The 18,904-nt window shown below is 39.2% G+C and overlaps 1 protein-coding gene across 5 annotated transcripts in view; it reads right to left on the bottom strand.

The window, feature by feature from the left end:
• The window catches only part of GLIS3 (GLIS family zinc finger 3), a 481,147-nt gene that overhangs the window by 315,064 nt on the left and 147,179 nt on the right, over positions 1–18,904 (bottom strand). The gene's annotated exons all lie outside the window — the stretch shown is intronic.

The following is an 18,904-nucleotide window of genomic DNA, read 5'->3' on the forward strand; positions in this document are numbered from 1 at the left end:
AGCTTTCATGTCCCTTACATCAGAAATCAGTAAATATAGACATGTGCACGTTTATATCAGGACCCATCTTTAGAGACAGTCCTTGGATCATTTCTTTATTTTTTTAGTATTGGTGATACCAAAAGGCTTTCTCTAATTCCAATGACAAAGCCATAATGCTATAATAGAAACTTTCCCATAATCAGCACTCATACAAAATGTGCTTAAATTTTACTCCTTCTGTGTATAAGTGTCCAATTATATTAAAAATTCTATTTTATAATATCCTTACATAAAGGGTTAAGGTGGTAAGTAGATGGGATTACATGTATCAAACCAAGTTTTTTCCTAGAATAGCTAATATCTTGAATCACCCAGCAAGGAAAGTTGACACTACTGAAAAAAAAAAAAAAGAAAAAAAAAAAAAAAAAAAAAAACTTGTTTAACTGTTTTACTTCATTCCAAATCTGTACTTCCAAAAAGTCTCTTTACAAGGCTGTAGTCTGGCTATGTCTCTCTAACCTTATTTTCTCCTCATCTTAATACATTGTGATTGGACATCTACCCAATTTTTTAAAAAATCAGGATGAGAGAGTTGTAAACAAAATGGTAAAACAACATGGTAACCAAATCGAACATAGATTTTTCATTTTCATTAGTAACAATTTTTCAGTGTAGTAAAAGTTGGTACATACCCAATGGGGAAAGAAAAAAAGGAACCCACAAGAATCTGTGTCGTTATGGAAAAGTGAAAAGCGAAGAGTTTGAGAAAGGCAAACACTGCCATGACTCATTTATTAAAAAATAATAATGAGCTGAATCATTCTAGATGTTCTTTTTACATGGGTGCACTTTTTCAAACCTTTTTTAAATCAACTACCTGGTCAAGGTCGCAGTAACTATACACTCTGTTTCCATTTCTAGCAAACAAAAATATATGTTATCTCAATCTCTAACAAATTAAGCTTTACATTTTTCTCAGCAAATTTCCCATCTTTTTTGTTGATATATTTGGGATCAAAGTAGGAGGCAAAGTGTCACTGTCACTTTCCTTAGCTGTAGGGGGCATAATTTTCTATTTTGTTTTCCCCAAAATTAAATCAATAGCCCCAAAGTGCCATTACTTGTCACCTTTTGTAACATTCTTTCTAAGAGTGCCTTCCCCCCCCCCAACAATAGGACAAACAAGACATTGGAGCAATCACTGTTTCCATCAATGCGGCCATATCTAAAAAATGCTAGGGGAATCACAGCATCATTAGCTGCCAGGAACCCTGATCTAGTGCAGCCTCATGGGACTAAAATCCAAGCGGTAATTGATCTGCCCAAAATCACACAGGGATTTAAAGAGAGAACAGAAACTAATTCTACTAGAGTGTATTTTCGTAACACCTGTGTGCTTAAATTTAGGCTCTGATATGCCTAGTTTCTTCTTTGTACATGTTCCAAGATCATTCGCTGCAACAGAAATTTCTCTGATTTTCTTTCCCAGATACAGAAACCTTTACCCCTCCCACTGCAGTTTATATCTGATCCATCTTCTTGTGCCTTAGAAGATCAGTTATAGATATTCTGTTTTCATAACTCATAAAGTACTGTATCATTGGGGCTTCATCTTGACACCAAGAATAGTAGGTACATTTTTATGTGATGTATCATAAATTTAATATCTTTTAAAATCTCCATAAGCTACATTCATTAGCTTTTCAAACTCCCTTTCTACCTTGAAAAAAAGGCAATGTGATGGTTCATAGCCTAGTTCAATATATTAAGACTGAATTAATGAATTCTCTATATGAATTCTCTCCCCAGGTTCCATTGCTACTAGCCACGACTATTAAAAGCAACATCAAATATCAAGTATTCTGTCAAATTTAATGTCATATATTTATCTAAGAAATTCAGTCATTCGTTCCTGTTTCCTCTTCAGTAGAAAGGTATTTATCTGTCTACCTCTAAAACAAAGACACAGCAGCTGGAACTGCATCCAATAAATAATACTAGATGGCAAAACATACAAATAGATTATTTCATAAAACTAAAATGCCACATATTGTAAGGCATATCATTATTTTATGTACTAGTAAGAACATGAACTGCCAGTCCAACTAGTGCATGATGTCCAAGATTTCAGAGATGTTGTAATGTAAAAACATGCACACCTTAGAGCCAATAAAAACTAATGTGATCACTGAAACATTTATTTTAACCCTTATCTTGTTCTTGCTCTTCTCTCTGCCTGGAATGCCCTTATCCCAACTTATCCACCTAGTAAGCACCTCTGCATCTTTAAGGTCTCAATTCAAGGAAAACCTTCTATATGACCTCCTCTTCCACTTCCTGTTAAGCAGATCTGACCACTGCTTCTTTCATTTGGCCACATCTCCCACCACACATGTGCCTCAGCACCTACACAGCACTTCAGGTAACTGAGCTCTTTAAATGCTTGCCATCCTCTCACTTTTATATTTTACTGCTGTTTAAAGACAAGGACCTTGTTTGAGGCATCTCTACTTCCTTAGCACCTAACCTAGGGTCTGGTGTACATTACTCAATAAACTCTACCCAATGAAATTAGAATGAATGAATGAAAATAAAAAAACACTTATAAGTGAATAGTCAATACTGACAAGTTATTCCACTGAAACCCTCCTGGTCATCTTTTTTGATAAACAGTACCATTTTTCAAAAAACAGAAACAAACACTAGGTCAATCCTTTAATGCCTCTTCACGGAATTTCTAATAGGTCTGAACAGAATATGAAGTCAGCAGAGGTAGTATTATAAATCCATCTTCCTGGGCCAGACTTTTACACTGGTCAAGGATGCCTGTGTAACTCTCTATGCTGGCTTCATACATTCACACTGTTTTCTTGCTTTGTAACAAAGAAATGTTCATTCTCTCCCTAATATCTTCACATTCTTACAATACTACCTCCTGCTCCCAAATTTACTGGTCAACTTTAACCTCATCTAAGCACAAATGGAATCATAAATGGTGTCCTTGAAGCATGAAAATTGACAGTGAATTTCTTGGAAACATGTAAATGTTTGTGGTACAACTATGAGGATGTTCTGGAAAATGGCATCATCTGTGTCACACATGCAGGCAAACAAGTTTGACCAAGAACTACTGTACTCAATACAGCCATCTAAATGTTTCTCATAATGCCAGAAACATAATGAGGTATAGGTATACCTCCAGACTACTCAGAATTGTCCTGTGCCTTGTAGTGTAGGCTCTGGAGGCAGCTTGCCTGACATCTGCTAGTTGGGTGACTTAGGCAAATTACTTAACATTTTTGTGCTATATCTCCATGTCTTTGTCTTCTCATCTGCAAAATGGGAATAAAGTTAACTGTCCCTCTGATATGGTTTGGATCTGTGTTCCCACCCAAAATTCACATTCAACTGTAATGCCCAATTGTGGAGGTGGGGCCTGGTAGAAGGTGATTGGATCACGGGGATGGATCCTTCATAAATGGTTTAGCACCATCCCTTTGGTGCTGTTCTCATGATAAATTTCTTGTGAGATCTGGATGTTTCAAAGTGTGTGACACCTCCCCTTCTCTCTTCCTCCTGCTCCAGCCATGTAGCACATGCCTGTTTCCCCTTTGCCTTCCACCATGATTGAAAGCTTCCTAAGGCCTCCCCAGAAGCTGTTATGCTTCCCGTTAAGCCTGCAGAACCATGAGCCAACTAAATCTCTTTTCTTTATAAATTACCCAGGCTCAGTTAATTCTTTTTAGCAATGCAAGAACAGACCAATACAGAAGATTAGTACCAAGGAGGAGGGCATTGCCATAAAAATACCTGAAAATACAGGAGCAGATTTGGAACTGGGTAATGGGCAGAGGTTGAAAGACTGTGGAGGACTCAGAAGAAAACAGGAAGACGTGGAAAAAACTGTAACTTCCCAGAGACTGTCTGAATTGCAACCAGAATGCTGATAGTGACATAGACAGTGAAGTCCAGGCTGAGGAGTTCTCAGCTGGAGTTGAGGAAGTTGCTGGGAACTGGAGCAAAGGTCACTGTTATTATACATTAGCAAAGAGGTTGTAGGCACTGTGCCCCTGCTCTAGGGATCTGTGGAACTTTGAATTTGAGAGTGACTTAGTGTCTCTGGGGAAAGAAATTTTTAAGCAGCAAAGCAATCAAGATGCAGCCTGGCTGTTTCTAACAACCTATGTTTATATGTGTGAGCAAAGAAATGACCTGAAACTAGAAGTTATATGTAAAAGAGAAGCAGAGTGCAAAAATATGGAAAATTTACAGCCTGCCCATGTGGTAGAAAAGAAAAAGCATTTTCAGGAGAGGAATTCAAGTAGGCTGCAGAAGTTTGCAAAAGTAAAGAGGAGGCAAATACTGACAGCCAAGACAATGGGCGCAGGCCTCACAAGCATTTCAGAAACTTTCTGGCATCCCTCCCATCATAGGCCCAAAGGCCTAGGAGGGAAAGAATGATTTTATGGGCCAGGCCCAGGGTCCTGCTGCACTGCACAGCCTTCAAACACTATTCCCTGCTCCCAGCCACTCTAGCTCCAGTCTTGGCTCAAAAGGGCCCAGGTACAGCTCAGGCCTCTGCTTCAGAGGATGCAAACCATAAGCCTTGGTGGCTTCCACATGTTCTTAAGTCTGTAGGTTCACAAAGTGCACGAGGTGAGGCTTGGGACTTTCTGCCTAGATTTTAGAGGATGTATGGAAAAGCCTGGATGTCCAGGTAGAAGCCTGCTTCAGGGGCAGAGGCCACATGGAGAACCTCTACTAGAGTAGTGTGGAGGTAAAATGTGGGTTGGAGCCTCCACACAGAGTCCCCGCTGCAGTACTGCCTAATGGAGCTGTGACAAGAGGGCCACCATCTTCCAGACCCCAAAATGGTAGATGTACTGTCAGCTTGTACCCTGAACCTGGAAAAGCCACAGGTTCTCAATGCCAGCTCATGAAAACATGCCAGGGCTGCACCCTGAAAAGCCTCAGGAGCAGAGCTGCTCAAAGCCTTAGTAGCCCACCTCTTGCACCTGTGTGCCCTGGATGTGAAACAAGGAGTTAAAGGAGATTATTTGGGAGCTTTAAGATTTAATGACTGCCCTGTTGGGGTTGGGGCTTGCATGGGACCTGTAGTCCCTTTCTTTTGGCCAATTTCTCCTTTTTGGAATGGGAATGCTTACCCAATGCCTGTACCTCCATTGTGTTTTTATTTTACAGGCTCATAGGTGGAAGAACTAGCCTTGTCTCAGATGCGTCTTTGGACATTGGACTTTTGAGTTAATGCTGGAATGAGTTAAGACTCTGGGGACTGTTGAGAAGGGATGATTGTATTTTGCAATGTGAGGACATGAGATTTGGGAGGGGTCAGGGATGGGATAATATGCTTTGGATCTGTGTCCCCACCCAAATCTCGTGTTCAATTGTAATGACCAGTTTTAGAGGTGGGGCCTGGTGGGAAGTGACTGGATCATCAGGATAGATCCTTCATGAAGGGTTTGGCACTGTTCCTTTGGTGCTATTCTCATGTTCGAGTTCCCATGACATCTGGTTGTATAAAAGTGTGTGGCACTGCCCCGGGCTTGCCCTTCCTCCCACTCCAGCCATGTAAGATGTGACTGCTTCACTTTCATCTTCTGCCATCATTGAAAGTTTCCTGAGGCCATCCCAGATGCTGTTATGCCTCCTGTTAAGCCTGCAGAACTGTGAGCCAATTAAACCTCTTTTCTTTATAAATTACCCAGTCTCAGGTATTTCTTTACAGCAGTGTGAGAATGGACTAATACAACCTCATAAGGTTGTTGTGCATCTAGTATTAACAAATACATAGAGGACTCAACACACTCTCAAGCACATAGTAGGTACTTAATGGATGTTAACTGCTATTGTTGTTGTTGTTGTTGTTCCTATGATTGTTACACGCCTGTCATTGCTTTTTGGCTCCATTCTCTTTCTAAAGAAAACATTCCTTTATAATTCTTGCATGAAACAAGATAGTAAATGATGCTATTTAATTATCTTCTCATTTCCAATATTCTTTCTGCTTTAAGTCTACAGCCAATTTTTTTTTTAAAACCACGTGTCATCACAGATAAAGGAAGAGTTTTCAACTGGCCAAGTTTGAATATTCCTTAGCTTGTTATTCCTGAAAACAAACCATACAACTTTTCTGACCACCAGATGTGCCAACTACTTGTGCACTGGTTTTCATTTTTGAAAGACTGCTTATTTTTAGAGACTACACGATGTGTTTTAAAAATGTGTTTACTGCTCAAATAAGGACTTAAGTGGTTGGCATTCTGAGTCTGACATACATTCTAGCCAAAATCACTGTATGCTAGTAGGGAATGCAAATGTTTTGCATTTTGAAATTTCTGAACCTAGAGTTCATCTTAGTGGGGCATGTTTTTAATTAATGTCTTCATTAGTTAAAAGGGTTCTCTTGAAGTCAAATGGCTGATTATGTCCCTTATCACTACTGAGGCTGCATCCTTCAGAACTGTTTATCTACTGGTTCTAAAAATGACATAGATACAGGGGAACAAAAATGAAATACATTTGAGAAAAGCAAAGAGGAGTAAGCAACAGTAACGTTGTTATTGTTTGTTTATCTGACACTTATCAAATGCCAAACACTAGCCAGGCAGTCTGCAGAGACAATGGTGAGCAAGATTAACCCAGTCCCCCATGGAACCCAGAGTCTGGCCATGAAGATGCACGCCAGACCAACTATTCATTATAAAAGAGATGATCCCTGTTCTTACACATTACATGAAATGACATTCTTAATAGGTCCAAAATGACCATATAAGAGCAATTTCTATATGGGTCAACCTAACACATATGTAAGGTGTTACAGAAACAGAAATATACTTATCAGGGTTTGAGTCCTGCCTCCTGCCTTACTGGCTGTGTGATATTGGGAAGGTCCTTAAGGTCTCTGTGCCTCAGCATACTGTTCTAAAGTAGGGACAGTAATCATACCTAACTCATAAGGTTGTTCTGAGGATTAAAAAGGTTAGTAAATATTAATATATGCCTCACTACCACTAAATAGCAGGGTTTTCTTCCCAAACTTGCCCTTGAAAACATTTTTAAAGCTACAGAAATGTCACAAGAATAGTATAATGAGCTTCAACTCTTATCTAATGGTCTATCTATCCATCTCTATATATAAACTTGTTTTTTATTAATAAATAGTATTAATTTTTGAACCATTTAGCAATAAGTTGCAGATTTGATGTCCTTCATTCCTAAATATATAACCACGATACAATCATCAGATTCAAGACATTTAGCAATGTTATAGTATTAGTATGTAATATACCATCTATACTCAAATGTTACTTATAGAACAATTGTTTTCTAATCCAGGATCATACATTGCAAAGAGAGGTTTTGAGACTCACACTCAGGTAAGCATTCAAGAATGGGATATCACCAACTAGGGTTGGGATTTCACTTGAGACTTGGGCACTAAAAGCAGACAGAAAAGTGGAAAAGATGGTGGAAGGAAAGAAGTGAGAGCTTAATAGTACACAGCACAGTAGTTAAGAGCCATAGATTTCCATCCTGGCTCCAGGACTGACAAGCTGTGTGACCTTGGACAAGTTACTTAAGCTCTCTGTGCCTCAGTGTCGTCATCTCTCAATGAGGTTAATATTAGCAGTTACCTCAGTTTAGAGAATTAAAAAGTCAAATATATGTTGTAGGGCCTGGCACTTAATAAATTCAGTGTTAGTGCTATTTATATTTTATTGAAGAACTTGTCTCTTGTGTGGTACCTTTCTGATACTGTTTCTAGTACCTCTTCTCCTGAGTGCCCAGAAACAGCATGCTGATGCCTTCCTGCCCAAGACCTTCTTCACACATACACACACACACAAACACACACACACACACACACACACACACACACACACGTCCATGCACACACACACCATACATCTGTTCTCTCCTGAATGGGCTCCAGGCTTTATTTGGGCCACTCTTGTTCCTCACATCCATTTTCTTTTTCTCTCAGCTATTTTAGAAAAGAATGATTACTTCAAACTAAAGTGTCAATGACTAGCCAAATACCTCAAGAACATTTGACTATAAAACAATAATACAATAGAAAATAATTAAAATTTCAAAACTTGGCAAGAAAGACTGAAGGAATATTTTTTTTAAACCTCTCAACCTACCCTTTTACTGTGCAAACCTGTTTTATATAAGCCTGGCCCTTTTATTTCCTAGCAAGCAACAATTCAATACACAATTGAAGTAGAGTTGAAAGGCAATTTAGATCACCTGCAAATGAAGATTTTGCAACTTTGAAACTCAAAGTTTCCCATTATTTCTAGTTCTAAGCACCTAACTATCCCTAACTGGCAAGACTTCTTTTAATAATAAAATTAATGCCTAATATAAAATATGAGTCTTATATCTCCTTCAAAAGCAAATAAATCCCAGATGCTATTGGAAAATATTTTGATTTTGCATGGGAAATGGTGGCTGGTCTCCACAGCTAGCTCGTGGATGTTATGGTCATTTAGCAGAATAATTTTACCTCTTTGCCTTAGTTTCTTCCATCTCTAAAAGACAAATAATACTATACACCCTACCTGGTTGCTTCAAGGGTTAGTGAGACCCAATATGTATTATGTGCCTGCTCAGTAAAGAATAGTTATAATTTTTGTTAATGTTATTGTCATCATTATGTAATGGAATGATATTTTTAGTCATGTAAATTGAGCCATAATGGGGAGAATGCATTTGCACACTTAGGTGTGCAAAATGGTGGGTACACTTCTTTCTAGCTCCTTATTTTTAAGGAAAGGAACTATCTCTCAGTACGCCCTGGCCCTTCTCTGCCAAAGTGGAAAGAATAAGCAGGGATGAGTAATTCAGGAAACCCTTCTTGTTTTCCACTTTGGACTAAGCTTACCTATCCATAGAAAAACAGAGTTCTTTGCCACATGATATATGCCTTACCTAGGAGGCTTGTCCTGAAAGAGCTGCCCTGGCCTAGGTAGGTAAGATGGCCTAATTCTATGGTCCAGTCAGCAGGTCCACTGGATGCTCACACAAAGCTATGCCTTCCAACACATCCTCTATCAGAAAAAAAAAAGAGATATTCTGGTGGGGAAGAAATATAATATTTATTGTGGGTACCCTCATAGCCCCCAAATTATGTTAGAAATTATTGTGAATATATTTCATCCCTGAGGTTTATCAGCTTAGCACATGTCAAAGCATTGTCTAGAACTATCTATTTAGATAGCATTATCTCTCTTTTTTTTAGGATTACCTTCTATTGCTATTTTAAATTTAAAAATAATATGTATTTGTGTATGCATGCATGTGCTTTAAAAGGGAAATAATGCAAAGGCATAAAAAGAAAAAGCTCATCTTCTCCCCGCAACCCATGTCATTCCCTTAAGATAATCAACTCTAATGGCCTAACATGTATCCTCCCACATTCTTCTCTGAATTCATTCAAATATGAGTATGTATGTTCTAATTTTGAAAGCAATGTAAGTTAGACACACATTGACCCCTATATTCTTGAGAGAAGTCATCAAATTATGACTGTTTTGATAAAGAATAACATCTCTTAACTAACATGGAACTAACATATCTAATATAATATACATATTCATTCTTATATCATAATGAAACATAGATGCTCACCAATAAAGAAAGTACAGAATCTTAGGCAAGGCATAGTATCAATCCAAGCCTTTCCTCTTTTCTCAAATGGGAGAAGTATCAAGTATATGAAAGAACTTTGAAAAGTATATGCTTTCATCACAGAAAGAAACAGGTACCCTTCTGTCTCATCTGCTATGCAAAAACAGATCAATGAAGGTAAGCAGAGATCATCAAATTCTCTCACCTTTCATGAAGACTTCTCCCTAGAGCTAGAAACATCCTGCATACCAAACACCCTAGGCTTGTTATGTAGTATTTTGTCAAATTCGTAATATTTCATTGCTGAGATACATTAGTAACAATTTAATGAATATATGTGAATATGTGGTGTATTACTCTGAAATACAGTAAAGCATAGCTAAATGTCTAAGAACACCAAAGGATGAGAATCAGAATGAAATAACCAGCTCCTACATTCAGGGCAAAGCAATTCAATTTGACTATTGTAACAAATGCTCAAAACTGTGCGAAACCTATGGGAGATAAGGAATGCTATATATAACATCCTGCCTCCATAGAGCTCACAGGCTCCGAAGAGATAAGATATACTTACCTAGGAACAATTGGATAATGTTGCTGGACTGTTCAGAATTAAGCAGGAAGCTAAATCATAGAGACAGGAGCTCAGAGGAGGAGGACAATCTCTTTGTACTAGGTAATTCATCAAAGAAGAAGCATATCAACTACAAATACATTTCCCAAAGTCCTTTAGGATGTCTAAAGATGTTACATGACAATTAAGGCAGCCTCATGGAGATGTCCAGGAACCAATAACTTTGAGAACCCCTAATAACAACAAAGTTAAACATATATCTTATTACTGTAAGTCTTCTCAGAGCCTTTAAAAATGTGAATGCATATTATAAATGTCCCAGAAGAGCAAATAGTATTTAAAGCACATTTGTTTAGGGAGGCTTTTTTCCCAGGGACTTACCTAAGACTGGCATTCTAAGGAACACCCTTTAGAAAACAATAAGCTAAAACATGAAGGAGGAATGAGTGCAGCAAATGAGAAGGAAGTAGTAAGGTATAGACACAGAAACAAAAGGGAGTAGGCACAGTGCGTCCTGGAGAAATAAAGATGAGCTACAGCTGCCTACAAGAGGGGGCTCTGACCAGGAGAAAAAGAGGAGACAGAGCTTAGAGGATTGGTTCAGTCAGCCCGAAGAACTATTTAAAAGCCTGACATTACTTATCCAATGGTGGTTCAAACCTGGCTACATATTAGCATCACCAGGGAAGCTTCTCAAATGCAAATCCTATGCTCCACTACAAACCAACTAAACCAGATGATGCTGGTATGATCAGTCAGCTGATGTTCACCTGGAACCCTGTGATGGTGGCGTATCCCACTGGAAGCAGAGTTTACCCAAGATTAATCTGGAAGAGATGAAAGAAAGGTTGGAGGAGCACATAAACCAGCTGCATAGACAGTGTGCCAGTCACAGGGTGGTAAACAAAAAAAAAATAATAAGAAGAAAGCAATGGTTATGAAGCAAGTTAGAGGAAGGATTTTATAATTAGTTTTGCTAAAGATTTAGGCGATAACATTTAATGAGAGAGAGGGGGTCATATAACGCCTGTTGTGTGACATCATTTCAAAGAGAGCCAATAAATAGGTCAAATCCAAACCCAGGGAGATTCCCATGAATCATGCAATCTCCCACCAACTTGTCCTCAGGAGCTCAGTTTGAATCTTCCATGTATATCCCACAAAGAATATAACTTTCACACCAACATTCTTCCAACCTTAGTCAGCATTCAGGAATGTTGTCCACCAAGTATGGAATCACCAGCATTACTCACTGCATTTTATCCCTGAATTAAATGGAATCACATTTATACCCAAGAGACTAAAAAGTATCATATTCTTTTCTGTACCACTCAGTGCCCTGGATTCCTGTACATGAAGCCTCAATCTTGCTCCCCACCAGTGGGCACTCCTGATAAGATGATATTAAGAACCCACAGTTCTGAACCACTTCATAAGGATGCAAACATAAAGTAAACAATATTCCTGGAGTTTGTATTCTAAAGTCCCATCCGTCAGCTATTGTACATCAATTATCAACTAATTAGTAGAGAGTGCTTATACTGACCCTTCTGGTCTCTCTTGTAATGATTTGCCAAGTTAACTGAAAGCTGCTCTGCTCCACAGAGACTCTTAGTATAGCAAGAGTGTTAAATAAAGTTCACCAACAATTAGCCTGGAAAAACCGAAGAGGAAATGTAAGAACATTTTACTGCTTCTCCCTTGACAATATTTCTAGCAATCCCAGGGGAAGAAAGCAGATACATTTATTAGCTGAGCAAACAAGTACTCTGAAAAATGGAAACACCAGCAGAGGCACAACTTAGTAATTTATTGCTCACAGATCAGGTATTTGTATATTGTGTCCCTACTCTGCGCTACACTATGTACTCTAGGGATTATGGACACACAGAGTCATCAAATCATTCTTGCCTACAATCTAATTTAATGGGCTTAGATCAAGCCTCATCTGGTGGATTCATCTGTGAAAATATACAAAAGTGGAATTATTATGCTTTCTATAGAAGAAGAGGACTTCCACAAATATAAGAAAGAATGAAAGGAAGGGAGGGAGAATGATATTGTGATTGGGAGAAAACTGCCTCAGTTTCCCACAGACATATTTACTGGGTATTAGGCTTGGTCCTAGGCCATAGGGCTAGCCTTTGGTCAAAGATCTTCCAACCAACTGGAGAGAGTTTTAACTAACACAAGAAACAATTGGGAAACACCTGATCTTAAACTGAGTTTTGCCTTGCTGCTGAGGACAAAAACAGCTCATGCAGGGAAAAGAACTGTATAAACTGGAGGAGGCTTAGGAGAGGAGTGAGACTTCAGCTGAGCCTTTTAATGGCAAGAGGAGAAGCGGCAGTATGAAGAGCTGAATGGCCAAAATGAAGTGAGGGGCATGTGCTGAGAAAGTATTATGGAGGCAGCATGGGGGAAGCAGTAAAGAATGAGACACTAGGGCCAGAATAGCTTGACTTACCAGCTGTGTGACCTTGGCCAAATGCCTTAAACTCACTGTGCCTCTATTTCCTAGTCTGAGAACTTAGGATGATAACTGCTCCCACCTTCATAAGGCTATTTGAAGTACTAAATAAGTCATGTATGCAGACCACTTATAACAGTTTCCAGCACACAGTAAGTACTGTATAAGCTGTAAGCATTCATATTATTACTAAGGTGTTATCAGATTGCACACAACCTCCCAAACCAGGCACCCCAAAAAACTACAGTAGGTTTGTAAGCATGGGTATGTTGTGAGGCGGGAGCAAGAAAAGAACAGTCTATTTCCCAAACATTTGGAAGCAGAGCAAAGGGTGAAGGCAGGAAACCAAGCTAGGAAGATGTTGCCCTGATTTCAGGATGAGACCAGGCCAGGAGGAGGCAAATGGAGCAGACAGGACTAGCCCAATTCATCTTACTAAGAAAACAGTTAAGATGGTTGCTGAAGTGCCTTTAGGAAATACTAGGTTCAGAACCTTTCTTCCATAAATCAAGGTTGTATGTCTCCCCACCTGCTTTTCCCCCTTCCCAAAGACAACCAAAAGCAGAAGCTGGGTGAGAAATGGCAAAGCTGCCTGTGGGTGAGAACCCTCACTGTATGGAGCAATGACTGGTATCCCCCAGATAGCAAGTGCTCACCAAATATCTGTTGGATGAATAGGTAACGAACACAACTTGTAAGAATAATTCCTAAGTCAAGCACAGTCCAAGGCCACGAATCAAATTGGGTAGCTCCTCTGAAATGTGTGAGTTATGATGCTGAAGAAGACAGAGGTCTCTGGTAGACACAACTGTTGATATGTCTCTAAATCACTGGACAGCCAGAAATATTACTCATTTGCCTCCTCTGTCAATATTCCCTCCTGTTACATACAGATACATATAAACACATTCAATGTGAAGGAAGGGTAATCTAAGCCAGCAGTCCCTAACCTTTTTGGCACAAGGGACTGGTTTCATGGAAGACAATTCTTCCACAAACTGGGAGGTTGGGGGGGTTGGTGTGGGGTTCAAGATGAAACTGTTCCACCTCAGATCATGAGGCATTATTAGTTAGATTATCATAAGGAGCACGCAACCTAGATCCTTCACATGCACAGTTCACAATTGGGCTCCTGCCTCTGAGAATCTAATGCCACTGCTGATCTGACAGGAGGCAGAGCTTGGGCTGCAAGGCCTGCTGCCTACCTGCTTACCTCCTGCTGTGTGGCCTGGTTCATAACAGACCACTGACTCATACACATCCACGGCCTGGCAGTTGGACACCCCTGTCTAAGCTACTCTATATAAATCAATGAGAGGTTTTTTCTAGTATCTAAGAGTTGGTTCAGAGGCAAAATCCCAGCCAATTCTTCACATTAGATATAATTTCTTAGTATCTAAAAGGCACATCTTACATAGTTGTAATAGCCACCAGCCCAGGCGGATCACTTGAGCTCTGGAGTTTGAGACCAGCCTGGGCAACATGGTGAAATGCTGTCTCTACAAAAAATACAAAAATTAGCCAGGCATGGTGGTGCATGCTTATAATCCCAACTACCTGTGAGGCTGAAGTGGAAGAACTGCTTGAACCTGGGAGGTCAAGGCTGTAGTGAACCAGGATGCCACTGCACTCCAGCCTGGATGACAAAGTGAGACCCTGTCTCAAAAAACAAAAACAAAACAAAAAAGCCGCCAGACCACCTTTGTTTTTCCCCAACTAGTAATTTCCCATTACTGCCCAAAAAAGACAAATTCTGTATCATAAATTGTTTCTGTTCCATATTCTGCATGGGCTTGCAAATCCGGATGGGATGCTCAGAAGCCTCAGACCCAGAGGAAAGGTTACATTATTTTGCATTAAAATTAAGTCAACAATACTTCCAAGAAATGGAAAGTACCCAGCTTCCTCCCAGAAGTCCTCTAGAGCTGCTCAACTGTCTTATGGGCTAGATACCCTTTTCTCCCCTGGACTGTAGATTCTTAACTCTGAGCTCCAAAGCCCATTTAGCAGCTCATGTTTATGGCAACAAAATTCAGTGAGCTATTATTTGTATTTGGTGCTCCTTCATCTAAAGAGAGGTTATTATAAAAGAGCCAAGAGTAGACACCATTTAAATTCATCTTCTTGTCTTCTTTTTATTTTTTATTTTTTTGAGATGGAGTTTTGCTCTTGTTTCCCAGGCTGGAGTGCAGTGGCATGATCTCCACTCACTGCAACCTCTACCTCCCAGGTTCAAGTGATTCTCCTGCCTCAGCCTCCTGAGTAGCTGGGACTGTAGGTACAGGCCACCATGTACAGCTAATTTTTTTTGTATTTTTAGTAGAAACGCGGCCAGGCTGGTCTTGAACTTCTGACCTCAGGTGATCCACCTGCCTCGGCCTCCCAAAGTGCCGGGATTACAGGTGTGAGCCACCGCGCCCAGCCAAATTCATCCTCTCTTACAGCCTTTTGTATAAATCTAAATTCACTGAGGTTATTCCAGGTGCTCTGAAGGTGGCAGAGCCTTCTAAAAGAGGAGAGTGCCTCTAAGAGGGAGACAGGAGGAGAGAAAGAGGTGAGATTGCCCAAAGTCTGGGAAGAACAATAGTTTGATGGTCCCTGAGTAGCAAGGCAGCTCCCAAGGAATGCAGTGGGGGTAAAAGGTATGGCTGCATGGCTAACATACAAAGGCCAGACCTTTGGGCCTGGGTTCCCAGCTCCAGCAAAACTTCCTGTGTCCAAGCAATGCACACAGCAACAGACTCCTAGAGGACATGTAGGGCTTGGTCAAAGGGCAGGTCAGCAGTAACCTGATGGTAAGAAAAGCTCCTGGAATGTTCTGCTCTCTATAAAGACGCTGGGATACTGCATCACCTTGGTAGCGTATCAGCCCCCTCTAGCTAGTAATGACTGAGATTAAATTTCCCACTAATAAGTAAGATGAAATCTTGGCATCTGATTTGTTGTGATTTAAAGGAAATAATTTTAAGAACCATTTCTTGTATACATGAATTGGTAGAATAAGTCATACTACAGATTTGTTTAAAATTGGAGAGGTAGGAAGGCTGAAATATCTACCTTTTGGCCCAGAAAACTTGTCATTGCATAAAATCACATAATTTTAACTAAAATATCAAAATATAAAAATAAAATTTTAACATCACAAATCTCAACACACAGGCAATCTGGCTGAGTCCTACATAATGTAATTCCCTTCTGTTTCTTTTATTTAATGCTATTTTTTAACTTATAAGAGAACTAGAGTAATGTAAGTATTTCTGTAAACATGATTGGAACATGAGTTAGTATCAAAGTAAATGTGGCTTTTATCTCTGCACCTTGTAGATGCAAATCCAGACATTGTACCAGCAATAACTCCCAACTAATATCTGAAATTAGGTCAAAAAATGAGGAAGAACAGAGTAGGTGCTCACTTTCAACCCAAATTCTTTCCCACTAAAGTGAAAAAGCAACCATAATACATATTGATGCCAGTATGAAAAAAATCTAAATTAAGAGTTGTGCTTATATTCTCTCTAAAATACTATTTTAAAAGTAGTAGTAGTTATTTATCTGAATTTGAATGCTAAAGCTGAGAATAACATGAATACAAAGTTAAATGCTAATCCAGTTGATAGCTTATTCCCTGAATAATATATAAAATCTAGAAGGGAGTAAATAACACGTAATAAACAGCATAAGATCCTATGGCTTTCAATGTTAATGAGAAGGAAAGAAACAAAATCCTTTCCTAATTATCAAAGGGTCAATTCAGTAGAGGTCTTAGCTTGGGGGTTAGGGTGCCTCCTCATTCAGCTGTTCCAGGTGAATCAAATTATAAACTCTGCCAGGATGTCGTCTCCTGTGTTCTAAATATTCCACAGCAAAACAAAAATAACAAAACTACAGGCAGAAATCTCACTTTGATCTTCTCGTACAGTGAGTGGAATACAGACCTTGAAACAAATCCACAGTTTGAAATAAAATATTATAATAAATCCTGAAAAGTCACTGGGTAATATTAGCACCTTATAATGGGCGGGAAGTTTATGAAGTCATCTCCAAAATATTTCCAGTAAGGAAGACTGTTAGATATTAATCTCAGCAAGCTCGTACTAACTCTAAAGTCTTAAAATGGAATCAATACAATTTCCTTCCAAACCCAACCCATCTAAGTGTATGAAATTTTCACACTTAAGGATATGCATGTTTCAGAGAAATTTTAAGAAATCGTATTATGTTTTAAGGCTGAAAGATTAGTGAGGAAATAAATCACTTTGGCCAGATTTCACAGGTATCCACTTCCCTTTCTTCTCTCATAGCTATTAAGTACTGGTTAGCCAAACCTACTCTCTGACATACTCACCTTGCAAAATATCCAGAAAAAAGGAATAAAGATATGTGTCTTTTTTCAGCTTTACTGGAGCATAAATGACAAACAGAAACTGTGTAAATATAAGGTGTATGACATGATTATTTGACATTCATATACATTGTGAAACAATTACCACAAGCCATAGTTAACATACCCATAACCTTACATGGTTACCTTAGCGCGTGCATACGTGTGTGTGTGTGTGTGTGTGTGTGTGTGTGTGTGTATGTGTATGTGTATGTGTGTGTGTGTGTGTGTGTGTGTGTAGTGAGAAGTTAAGATCTACTCTCTTGGCCTGGCATAGTAACTCTCACCTGTAATCCCAGCACTTTGGAAGGCTGAGGTGAGTGATCAACTGAGGTCAGGAGTTCAAAACCAGCCAGTAAACATGGTAAAAGCCCATCTCTATTAAAAATACAAAAATTAGCCAGGCACAGCTCCTGTAATCTCAACTGCTCGGGAGGCTGAGGCAGGAGAATTGCTTGAACCTGGGATGTGGAGCTGATAGTAAGCTGAGATTACAACCCTGCACTCCACCCTGGGGAACAGAACAAGACTCCATCTTTAAAGAAAAAGAAAAGAAAAAAAAGGAAAAGAAAAGAAAATATCTACTCTCTTAATAAATTCCAGGTAAACAGTACAGTATTGTCAACTATGGTCACCACACTGCATGAGCAATCTCCGGAACTTACTCATCTTGCATTCACTGAAACTTTGTACTCTTTGACCAATATCTCCCATTTCCCCCACCTCCTAACCCCTGACAACTACTATTCTACCCTCCGGTGCTACGAGTTCCAGTATTTTAGATTCCACACCTAAGTGAGATCAGCCAGTATTTGTCTTTCTGTAGTATCTTTTGTCTTTTTCTATTAAGCCTGCTGGTTAAACCATCTAAACGTCTGGAAGAGATTTTCCACCATCTTCAGATTTCTAGGATCAATCAAGCCAGTGAGAAAGAAAAGAGAATAGACGACTTCTCGCTTCCTGTTTAAACATAGCGAGCACCTTTGTATGGAAAGGTTTTCCCACTATCTTCTTTCAAAAATGTGTCAGCATGGTTTGAGGGAGGGTGGGATGACAGGGCAAGTGGGAAAGATGTTATTGGACCTCGGGGGAGAAGGCAAGTTAACAAAGATTGAGAAACCTTGCTCCATAAATGCTGTCCTGCCATCTGACACCACAGCACAAGAATGCTAGTAACACCTTGGTCCAAAGGAGGAAAGACTAGAGTCCGAAAGAAATCTGAAAGGAAGGCGGATAATTCAGCTCGACCAACTTGTTTTTTGACACGTAGCCTTGAAAAGAACAATTTTACCTCAGAAACTTGGCAAATGCAAAGTGATATTTTTTGATAGGTTATAACATGCATTTTACTAAATGCATGTAAAGAGAGTGAGGGAGAAAAAGGCCAGGTATCTGAAGACAGGAAGGTTGTCAGGTGTCTCGTTTCTGTGTCATTTTTGTTTAGTCGGTCAAATGAAAATTCAAAACCATATAATTAGATGGTTGTTTATACATGATTAAGCATGAGCTCATTGTACTCTACATGCCAAAAAGTCAGAGATGTGGTTAACAGCAAAAAGGAACTATTAATAAAAGGAAATAAAGCTGTAATACATTTTTCAATTATGAATAAAAATAATTCAAAGGTCTCTAGATGGAAAAAGAGAAACAAAATCAACCATGAGTAGGGGCGAGAAACCAGATAATTTTATAAATGGTTAGAATTCATGAGATATAAAACATAAGCCACTGTTAGAAAAAGGCTTTTTTTTTCCTCCTCTGTGGTTCTAATCCCTATTTTTTGCTTCTCGTAAACATAACTCACGATGAGAACATAACAAAACTTACCTGTATTATATTT

Source organism: Saimiri boliviensis, chromosome 2 (assembly GCF_048565385.1).
Source record: "Saimiri boliviensis isolate mSaiBol1 chromosome 2, mSaiBol1.pri, whole genome shotgun sequence".
Classification (NCBI taxonomy): Eukaryota; Metazoa; Chordata; class Mammalia; order Primates; family Cebidae; genus Saimiri; species Saimiri boliviensis.